A 12,071-nucleotide genomic window follows, 5' to 3' on the forward strand; every position below is an offset into this window, starting at 1 on the left:
GTTTGAAGAGTTTGAATTATCAGTGTAATCTCAAGTTTGACACCTGTTGACTCAGAACATTGCTCTTGTTTAACTGATTGTATTTCTTTATGTACAATAAAACACTCATGTAAGACATTGATTGGCGGACATTGTCATTTTTTCACAATAAAAGATTCCAAAAAATTTCCACATAAGGAAACAGAATTTTCAACACCCTGCTAACTAACCCAGATGTTTTGGGATCCATGAGTTAGAGTAGATACGTATCTTGTAATCATTTAGGAAGAATTTTTTTCAAATTAAAATCTGTATTGTGCCACATTAACCATGAACTTGAGTGCTTTTAGCTTGAAAAGACCTGCTGAACCATACCTGTAAAACTGGAACACCAAATATTTGTCCCCTAATCAAATATTAGTTTTGTGCAAAACATTTGCACAGGAAGCTTTCCTCAGAAACCAGACACAAGCAGTTGTATAACTCATATTTGGACATTTGGGGGTTTAGATAAGTACTGTATAATCTTATGATGCAAAGTTTCTGTGCACGGTGCACTGAGGTTCAACACAAATTTAGACACGTGCAAAAAGCAATAACTGGTTGAGTTCAAGTCACTAAGAAAATATTTTTGCTGTTAATTAGGACATTCTGATCCTGATCAAATGCATGCACTGTGGGGACTTGCAAAACCTATATTTTTAGTTCCGGTTCAGTAAATCCATATTTTTTTATCTATAAATACCATTTTTTGTTGCAAAATAGCTTGGTTCTAATTATACACCCAAAACAATGTATCAGCTGATATGAGAGAACAATGACAAATAAAGAAATTAATTGCTAAAAAAAAAAAAAAAAAAGTAATTTTAAGCCAACTGGTAACAATTACAGGCTTGTACAATACATTCCCTACAGAGTATTACAGGTGCCTGTCCCGCTGTGGGCAGAATTGAAATGAGAGGAGCCTTTATTGACCTTTAATAATAGTAGGTGCATTTGCAAATATCCACAATCAGATGTCATTATTCAGGTAGAGATTGCACATTTATGCAATGTATCACTCCATAGAAAGGTTCAGCATGCTGCTGCCAGATGGAATCCCTGCTGAAATCTTCCAAACTCTCCACTCTGAAAAATCTACTCATAACTGGATCATATATTCACCCCAAACTAGGATAAATAGCAAGGAGCCTCACACCAGAGGTTTCCTGGACTGCAAACTATCAACTGTTCAATAATGATCAAAATTTGACTGAGGTAATAATTTAGGGCCCTGGTGTCCAAACATGGCTCCTACGTAACAGAATCTGGAGAAAGTTCTGGAGAAAGCCTGGAAATGACTCTCTCCCACAAGTGTGTCGGAACAGAAAGACATCTAATATCTGTTTGAATGCAGCGCTTCAGACCAGGAACACATCTTAACAGCCCTGATTCAGACTAATAAATCAATGGAGAAACCTATGATAGAAACACTTTCATTTTCATTTTCAATTATAGATCAATTTAACAACAATTTGCTGAAAGAAGGCTAGACTCAGTTTTGTCTCTGCAGGGGGATGGATGTCTATAAAAGATTCCTTGAACCTTTTTTTGATTGATGGGTAAATGTATGGTTGGATGGATATACATTTACCATGAATGGATGGATGGATGGATGGATGGATGGATGGATGGATGGGTATACAGTTACCATGAATGGATGGCTGGATGATATACAGTTACCAGGGATGGATGGATGGATGATGGGTATACAGTTAACATGAATGGATGGATGGATGGATGGATATACAGTTACCAGGGGTGGATGGATGGATGGATATACAGTTACCAGGGATGGATGGATGGATGGATAGATGGATGATATAGAGTTACCATGAATGGATGGCTGGATAGATATACAGTTACCATGAATGGATGGATGGATGAATGGATGGATATACAGTTACCAGAGATGGATGGATGGATGGATGGATGGATGGATATACAGTTACCAGGGATGGATGGATGGATGGATGGATATACAGTTACCAGGGATGGATGGATGGATGGATGGATGGATATACAGTTACCAGGGATGAATGAATGCACAATTACCATGGATTGATGGATGAATGGGTTGATGGATATACACTCACAATCACACTCCATTGATGGATGGATGCACAGTTACCTTGGATGGATGGATGGATGGATGGATGGATGGATGGATGGATAGATGTTTAGATATACAGTTTCCAAGGATGGATAGATGCACAATTACTGGGGATGGATGGATTGATGATGGATGAATGGATGAATGGATATACAGTTATCAGCGATGGATGAATGGACTGATGGATGGATGGTTGAATGATGGATATACAGTTACCAGGGATGAATGAATGCACAATTACCATTAATGGATGGATGAATAGATGGTTGGATGGATATATACAGTAGTTACCAGGGATGGATGGATAGTTGGATGGATATAAAGTTACCAGGGATGGATGAATGCTCAGTTATCAAGGATGGATGGATACACAGTTACCATGGATGGATGGATAGATGGTTGGATGTATACATAGTTACTAGGGATGGATGGATGATACAATGGTATCCTCGAGCTGAGAGGCAGTGTTATGACCTTCAGTTTTATCGAGCAGTCCCTTAACCTTGACTTTTAATTGATTTCCAGGAAACCCCTATGTTAATTAATTGTACTAAAGTAGTAATTCCCAACATGGGGTACGTGTAGCCCTTTGAGATACTCAAGCCTATTGCAGGGGGTAAATGGAAACAATTAGAAATGTATTTCTAAGACAAACACTCAGAGTGCAAACCTCAGCCAAGTGCCAAACCTCCTCTTATCCAGATATTGTCAGTTACGGTACCATGATCATTTACAGGCTTGGAAGAAATGTATATCCCCAATAATAACAACACAGTAGGTCCAAATTTATGGGCATGATTTTGAAATATTTCACCAATGATGAGAGATAGGGATTTTTCATTTTTCAAACTAATCGAGATTCAGTATATTGATCCAGATCTCCTCCAAAATGTAACTGAATTGTTCAACACATAAGGTCTATCTTTGGTAATTTTTTTGGTAAAATATGTTAAGTACTTTTGACGTAATCCAAACAAACAAACAAACAAATACAAGTGGAAATATCACCTTGTTGATGGAGGTAACAATCAATAATTTGTATAAGCTTATTTAAAAAAATAAAAGTGTGTGTCCACGAGACAGTTTTCCCACACATTTAAACAATAAATGGTTGAAATATCCAAAGCTATTATGTGCTGTGTCTCTGTGAAGTTATAATAAAAGGCAAAGCCAAAGTGGTAAAATGGCCAAAATGTCAGGAACACATAAATAAAAGCGGTAAACACGTCATTACTGATGCCCAACACTCTGGAGAGACTTCAGAGGAGCGGCTGGTGCATGAAAACAACACGGAGCAAACACTACTGCCACTAATAGAATGATGAGAGGGTGCTCCTCATCTGACCAATGTCGTGAAATTCCGCACTTGCATTTGAATCTGAGCATGGGGTGACAAATGTAAAAACTCTCACTCTTTCATAGTCAAAACATTTTAAACATTTAGCTCGTTTTTTTTTTTTTTTTTTTCATTTGAGACAGAAATTCATGTAAAACAGCTTGTTCTTCTCAATGTTAAAATGTGTACACATCTAAAATGTAAATGTTACATCTAAATTTTTTATTTAAATGTTAAATCTAAATGTAAATGTTAAATCGGTTGCCAAGTGTAAAGCTAAATGTTTAGAAATGATGCAAAGTGGGCAGGTCAATTGCTCCAAACTGACAAACTCAAAAGAGAGGTATTGACTGGTGTATGGGCTGCACATCAGTCGAGGGAATGTATGGACAACTGCTCTCACACAGCTTAACAGATTTAGATTTGCTGAGAGTAACGGCATGCTGTATGTCAACTCACTTTTGCCAGTGATGAAGACACAGAGGATACAAAAGACCATGGAGGGGGGCGGGGCCTTGTGATCGACAGGTGCTGGCCAGCCCACTTTGTGTAATTTCTAAACATTTAGCTTTACACTTGGTGACCAATGTAACATTTAGCATTTAGATTTACATTTAACATTTAGATTTAACTTTAACATTTAGATTTAATTTTAACATCTAGATTTAACTTAAACATTTAACTTTTACATTTAGATTTCACTTTAACATTTAGATTTCACTTTAACATTTAGATTTCACTTTTACATTTAGATTTCACTTTAACATTTAGATTTCACTTTTACATTTAGATTTCACTTTAACATTTAGATTTAATTTTTACATTTAGATTTCACTTTTACATTTAGATTTCACTTTAACATTTAGATTTCACTTTTACATTTAGATTTCACTTTAACATTTAGATTTCACTTTTACATTTAGATTTCACTTTTACATTTAGATTTCACTTTTACATTTAGATTTCACTTTAACATTTAGATTTCACTTTTACATTTAGATTTCACTTTAACATTTAGATTTCACTTTTACATTTAGATTTCACTTTTACATTTAGATTTCACTTTAACATTTAGATTTCACTTTTACATTTAGATTTCACTTTTACATTTAGATTTCATTTTTACATTTAGATTTCACTTTTACATTTAGAATTATTTTTAACAATGATACAGAACATGCTGTTTAACATGAATTTGTCTCAAATGAAAGAAAAATGAGCTAAACGTGAGGTAAGTGAGAAAATATGTCGGCTATGAAACAGTGACAGTGATTTTACACTCTGAACCCCACAACTCAACGTCCACTATAGCCTCATTATCATGTTTTACCTCATCTCCTCTCCTCCTGTATTTGGCGCGCGCAGATAAAATCAGGCTCAGTGGCAAACTTTATAAGTCATCGTACAGATCTCTACTGTCACTTCAGCTTAATGCAGCCCTGGAGGTATAACACAACACACACATGGCCTCCCACTAATAATCACAGAGAAGCAGTGTGGCACTTCACTCTCCCAAAGATTCCTTTTGATCTCTATCAAACACAATAGTTTCCTCAGTGTGTTTTGTGCACACCGCAGTGCTTTTCACCTCATGTTTCCCTCAACCATGAATTAAAAAAAAGCTAGATTTGGATTTCCTCACTATGGGCTTTTAGAGGGCCAATCACTGCCATGTCTGTCAGATCCATTAGTGCAAGAATGCTCATGCAAGTTGTGCTTGGATGTTTTATGAAGGCTCCATGTTTACAGTTCAAAGAAGTCCATTGTGCATATCCAATCAAGTTTTGGAGCTTTTTAACGACATACTGGGGATAGCAGACATGCAGAACTTATGTTTTTGAAGGGCTTAAAATGGATTACAGGCCTTTCCAAACAGCAACTCTTGATAAACTTCCCCCCTGTAGAGTCACGCAGAGCAGCTCAGGCTCTTATAGACTTCCTGTTTAGGGTTAACCACTTCCTGTGTTCGTGGAAAAAGAAGGGAAAAAAAAACCCCAGAGAAAAAAAAACCACTGTTTTCTGGATCCCATGGTCCTCAATGATCTGATCCCCGTCTCCCTTAAGGCGGGCCGTTGCTATGGCAACCCGATGACGCTCTGAAGCAGGACACAGACAGAGGGAGGAAGGGCTGAGAGGATGAGGAGGAAGGCTGCACCAAAGGTTGAGTGTGATTAAAAAGAGTGCTTACTCTGACAGAAATTTAAAGGAAAAAATGTCAGGAGTTATAATTTGAGTGTTTTTACTTCTATACCGTGTAAATCCTTGTTTCAAAAAAAAAAAAAAAAAAATGTTTTTGGAGAAGAGACAATATCATCTTGGACTGAATTTTAAATAATCAGTGTTACATGACAGATGGCAGAGCTCCAAACAGTGATTTATTATGACCCTAACATACAGAGGTGTGATAGTGCTCAGACCTAATCATGTGCAGAGGACCGCATCCCTCTGCATCCTCCATCCACATTGGCTTTTACAGCCCTACATGACTCCCAGCCTCCGCTTCTGCCCTGCTGTTGCCATAGCGACCACTGAGGTAGATAGTCAAAACAACTCACTGGTGGTTAAAAGAAAGACATGTGAGTGTTAAATGAGCATCACACCTTGGTACAGAAATACTCACCCGCATCTAATGCTTCGCCACACACGGCATCAGCTTTTGTTTGATTGGGGTTCATTCGTTTAAAATCTCATATTTATTCAATTCATATCTTATATTAATATTGTTGCCTCAAATTATTCAATTCATTTTAGCAATATCGTTGCAAGTGTTTGAAAGCATTTTAAGTTCAGTTTCATTTGAATGAATGAATGCCACCCTGCAATATCTGGTTAATTTGCAATACACAATAAGAACAGTTTAAGCGCATTTAAGACTGAATTAGAGTAGCAGCAATGTTTGGCTTTATCACAATACGTGATGAATAATATGTCAAAGGGTTTATGGAAAAACATTTTGTCTAAATTAGTGCTTTGTTTCTGTAACATTTATTATAAAATGTAATACAAGAACTAATAATTTTGTTGTTGAAAAAAAAAAGTTATTTATTTTCCATTTTAATAGTGAGGAACAACAGATTATGCATGAGAGACCCACACAAGCACAAAGAGAACATGCAAACTCCCCAGAAAAGAGTCCTTTCGGCCCGTTTTGGGGAAACGGAACAGGAAGCACATCATAAAATAAAGTAAGATAATGAAAAAATATTGTAAAATAAGTAATAGTAGGTATTAGTATTAAAATATTATAACTATTAAATATCACATTGGTTAGTTTGAAACTGCATGATAATAATTCAGTTGTACTTTATATAGTGCTAATTACAACAATAAATCATCTTCTAGCACTCATCACAAAATAAACATCATATAATAATAAGAATGCCTTGCAACTCATTCAAATATATAATAAATAATGTAATATCTGTCTAAAAAAAGTGATTTATTGTAATTTTTACAGGATTTAACACTGACTGAGATGAAACACTGAACAAAAAAATGCAGACAAAGAAAAAAAAAACGTAAGCATAGTCAGCATATCGAATATCGCCATATTGTTTTTAATTTTTTTCTTCTTCTTCTTCTTCCTTTTTCCCCCCACACAAAATTTTTAAACAACTGTATAAATGTATGGAGGACCATGAATAAATAAATTAACGTGAAGAATAATTAAAAAAAGAAAAATTAGAAATAAATACAAATAAATGAATGTCAGTGGTAAAAATACAAATGATAAAATATGAATAGATCATTAAATAAATAAATGCTAAATATATATATAACATAAATTAATAAATAAAAGTGGAAATAAAAAAATACAAATATCATTTATTTTTATTTTATGTTTTAATTTTATTCATTTAATCATTCGTTGTATACATATAAAAATATTGTGTTAATTTAGTTATTTGATCTATTATTCATGTTTTTTTTTTTTTTTTTCTAACAACATATAATTTTTTTGTTTTGTATTTTTTATTCCGGGTTTAGAAATAGACGATCTTTGTTTACAAATACTAACTGTTCGGCTTTAGGACCCAGCGCGGGCTCCGGGGGAAGTCCTGTGTGCTACTGGCTGAAGCTGAAACACACGCACACGCACACGCAGAGCTTCTCTCCGACAGAGGTGAGAGGGAGAGAGACATAAACACGGGGAGAGAGAGAGAGAGACTATAGGAGCGCGGCGGCAGTGTGCGTGCGTGTGCGTGTGTGTGTGGACGGCGGCACGCTCACTCGCAGAATCCAGTGGCGGGGAGGACATGGAGGGGCTCGAGAGGATCGCTGGGAACTGACCGAGTATCGACACGAGCACAGGAAGTGTGCGTGAGAGCGTGAGAGAGAGAGAGAGAGAGAGAGTGGAAGAAAGAGACGGACAGACTGACAGTAGCGCTGAAGGACGGACGGAGTGTGTTCGAGGAGAGGAAGGGGCTCGTCTGGAACGACCAAGGACTGAAAGGTGACTTTGTGTGTTTACGTGTGTGTGTGTTTATGTGTGAGTGTGTTGACATGTGTTGGTGAAGTGGTTTGTTTAGTTGTGCGCACACGCTGTGTGTTTTGTATATACAGTGGCGTGGCGAGTTAAGTGTGTGTGTGTGTGTGTGTGTGTGTGTGTGTGTGTGTGTGTGTGTGTGTGTGTGTGTGTGTGTGTGTGTGTGTGTGTGTGTGTGTGTTTACGGGGGAACTAAAGTGACCGCAGTGAGCTGGTGTGAAGGGATCAAAAGGAGATACAGGGTAAAAAAAAATTAAAAAAAAAACACTTTTGGACAACACTGTAATAACCACACGCACTAAACACTTTCACGCACGCGCGCATCTGCAAGCTGTTTCATAAAGTTGTGTGAGTTGCGGGTGGGGGGCGTAGCACGCGGTTTGGTTTTAAAGGTATTGCCATCTCACATCCTCTACTTCCACTGTTGTGTGCGCGTGCGTGTACATTCGTAGATTTTTATTATTATTATTATTATTATTATTTTTAAGTGCATCTCTGAAGCTGCAATTGATGCTTATGGTGGCTTGATTAGTAACCGCAGCTTTTATAGATGTGTGTGTGTGTGTGTGTGTGTGCACGCGCACACCGTAGATGGCAAACAGGTTGAGGGGAGGCAGATCTGATCAGACGCACAGCAACAGAGGAGAGCGCGTGGCACAGGCTGAGCAGCAGCAGGAACACACACACACTGACACACGCACACCAGAACAGCTGGGACAAATGTGACTAAGAGCCCCCCCTTCTTTTTTAATGTGTGACTAAGAGCCCCCTTCCCTTAATGTGCGTGTGTGCCTTGCACGTGCTGGCCTCTTTGCCTATGTGTGTGTGCTTGTGTGTTGGCCTACAATGTGAGTGTGTGTGTTAGCCTGTGTAAATATGTATGTGCTGGGAAAGAGTGTGCTGTCGTCTCTCAGACAGAGGCGTGTGCTCCTGCCTCCCCCTTCCTCCCTGACTGACTCCCAGGTCTGGAGACAGACACATGATCAGAGGACCAGAGAGTGAAGACGCATGAGGGGATTAAATCCATCCTGAAGAAATGAAGAGCAGGCAAAGAAAGTCAAAATCGGAAAGAGGATGATGGAGCTTTTAGGAAAGAAAGCAGATGATGACGATGATGATGATGAGGAGGAATTGAAAGACAGTGGAGGAGGTGGAGGGAGGTGGGTGGTGCGTCTTCCAGGAGTGCTCAGAGTGCCGCTCATTCATAATTCACCCCCATGGCAAACGTTCATTCACATATTGACCCCCCCCCCCCATGGCTGATGCTCAATGGAGTTTTTCCACCCTCCACCTCTGGCTGTCTCTCAATGGACGCCCCGAGCAGTAACCCCCCCCCCCCGTCCTCCTCGGAGACAGTTGACCCTGCACTCGGTCGCCACCTTTGTGTAGTTGGAATCTGATTAATGTAAATATAAGTTACAACCCTCACTCACACCACATGGAGAACAATCAGTTAGTGGAACCAAAGGGTGCATTTTTGGATTCCGCCTTGTGAATAACTCACGATCCGTTCCGTCTTCAATAAACAGGTCACACGCGACCCAGGTCTGCTCCAGCTCACTTTAGGTAAACAAACACAGGTCAGCGACTCAGCAGTCCTATCGCCGATGCAATACTACGCAGGAAAGAGGTCGGAGGTCAGGTGGTGCTCTCAGTTGACCTTCCACCCTCAAAAACGGACAAAGTCAAGCAGCGGAAAGGTGCTTCCTGTGAGGAGCAGAGCTACTGGATGTGTAGGGTCCATCCATGGGAAGGAGGTGGTGGTGATGGTTGTTCAGGTTTCTCATCACGACGACCTTCTGGATAATCTTTACATGGATGTATTCCAGCCTTGCACAACTTGAAGGTGACCCAGCCAGGAAAACATGTGTCACCACCACCACCCAGACATTGGCCAGGGTCACATGGTGTTCAGAATTAAAGTGTTCTGCTTTAATAGAAATAGTATTTCAGAATTGAGGTTTACATGGAAAACCGGTTTATTCAGCTTTTTTCAATTCCGCTTTAGGTCTGGGGGTCGGGAAGGGTTCTGATTGGACAGGGGGCGAACTTGACGTATCACGTCTATTGGGAAAAAACACACAACAAAACTCTTTTTGGCTACATTATAGAAGAGCTCATAATAGGAACAGTTTTCACTTTTATTTTGATTGTATTTTTACAGCTTGACAATAATTCTTGGTTTCACTTCCGTCAGCTGAGGAGGAGAAAGGAGATAGAAGACCGTACTTTGGCCAATCACAGCAAGCGGTTAATGCAACGGCTGCTCTGCGGAGAAGTTTCGGACGACCCGCGCGTCATTAGTGATGCGGCCATCTTGGATTATGTCGTCACCATCGCGTCATCACGACAAGACGAGCATGCACAGAATGACCAGAATTAATTTAAGCGGAATTAAACTTATACAAGATTAAATACTAGGGATGTCCCGATACAACTGTTTCACTTCCGATACGATACCGATATCCGCACAAATTATACATACTTAATTACTTATTTTGGAACACTTATATCGGAGGTTTTAGATGCAGTCTGATAAAATCCAGCCTTGGGTATTGGCTGATATGATATCCGCACAAATTATACATACTTAATTACTTATTTTGGAACACATATCGGAGGTTTTAGATGCAGTCTGATTAAATCCAATATTCGTTTTCTGGCTGATATCGGTATCGGAACGACACACCCCTATTAAATATAATCAAAGTTTAATTTGGAATGGCCATTTTCATTCGGAATTAGGTGTTTACAAGGTCAATTTAAAGAAGATTTAACTTTTATTCTCAATTAAAGGGGAATCAAAGCTCTCATGTAAACGTGGCCAGTGTACGTACTTTAAAACTTCATATATCTGATTGCCATTCCTGTAGAGCCACTGTACCCCCCACTGTACTCTATAGATCTGGCTGCAAGCCATATGTTGGTGCGTCTAAAATCATAAAATGCACCGTCAGGACAAGAAAAACTCCTCAACAAGGTCAGGGGAGGTTCAGTTTTCCTATGAAAAGTGCACCTTTATCAGGGGCAAAGATAAAAACACCCAGTGTGTAGGTGTTTTGGTGGGTATGATGGAGCGGTTTCTGTTTCCTGCTGGAGAATGGGGTGAAGGTGCTTGTGAAAGTCACTGCAGAGCGGTCTGTGGACGCTGTGTGAAGCTCAGCTGCTGGCTGTGCTTCTCAAAGCTGTACTAATGTAACACCATGCACTCAATCAGGAAGGGAGACACTTGGGCTTTAGCACAGCAGTTCAACTCAGAGCCACGTCTGCTGTCAGGGGTTTGATTCCCATCAGATGAAACCATGTTTTGAATATAGTTGGACTAATTAATGTCATTGTTAGGTAACCTTCCGCTTCCTGTTAGGTTTAACAGTCGAGGCAGCTAGTTAACCTCCTTTTTTAAGCCGAAAAAGCAATTAACACCTTTTCAATATGCAAAAATAAGGCAATCACATACTCTGAGAATATTCAAAAGTCTTAATTCTGCTTAGAAAAAGCTGTATTAGCGGCGTCAACAACGAGTTATGTAATTTATTGGTTTATTTTTGCATTCTTTGATTATAAACACAGGGCCTCTTGCGTGTTTAGAATGAAATGAAATGCTCTTATTGCAGGGGACCCCCCACTGTATCTAAAGGTTGTTGAACGCAGACATGAACATATAAAAACAGTCACGTAGAGAGAGGACCATCTATAAGGGGGAATAAAGGGGAGAACTTTGTGGGGCCCATCCGTAAAGTCAGCAAAATGATGGTCCATTGTTTTATAAATCAGTGATAACCACATTTATTTATTTATCGGAATAATATCCACTGTTATCTAGGAAGTTTACTATTATTTGCACTATAGTGTATAGTCATCCTAAAGATGTAAATTGTGAATGTGGTTAAATTGGCAAAATTAAGCATGAAATATGGTGAAAACAGGTTAAAAGTGACAATAATGGGTCAACATATGCAACATTAGGTGGGAAAAGTGGTGGAAAGGGTTTACACGTGTTGAAAATGTCTTCAAAGTGGGGAAAAAATGTGCAGAAAAGGCATCAAAATTAAACAGGGAAGTTGCTTAAATGGGAGTAATGTTTCAAAAATGCATTAATAGCAGCAAATGTATGGCAA

General features: G+C 38.9%; 1 protein-coding gene across 1 annotated transcript in view; it reads left to right on the forward strand.

Moving 5' to 3' along the window:
• The first annotated feature begins 7,567 nt into the window (after positions 1-7,567).
• Positions 7,568-12,071, forward strand: part of ches1 (checkpoint suppressor 1) — an 85,719-nt gene continuing 81,215 nt past the window's right edge. The window contains exon 1 of the mRNA XM_028439755.1: positions 7,568-7,920. The gene's annotated coding sequence lies outside the window, so the exon portion shown is untranslated. The remainder of the gene's footprint in view (positions 7,921-12,071) is intronic.

The sequence above is a fragment of the Gouania willdenowi genome, chromosome 24 (assembly GCF_900634775.1).
Source record: "Gouania willdenowi chromosome 24, fGouWil2.1, whole genome shotgun sequence".
NCBI lineage: Eukaryota > Metazoa > Chordata > Actinopteri > Blenniiformes > Gobiesocidae > Gouania > Gouania willdenowi.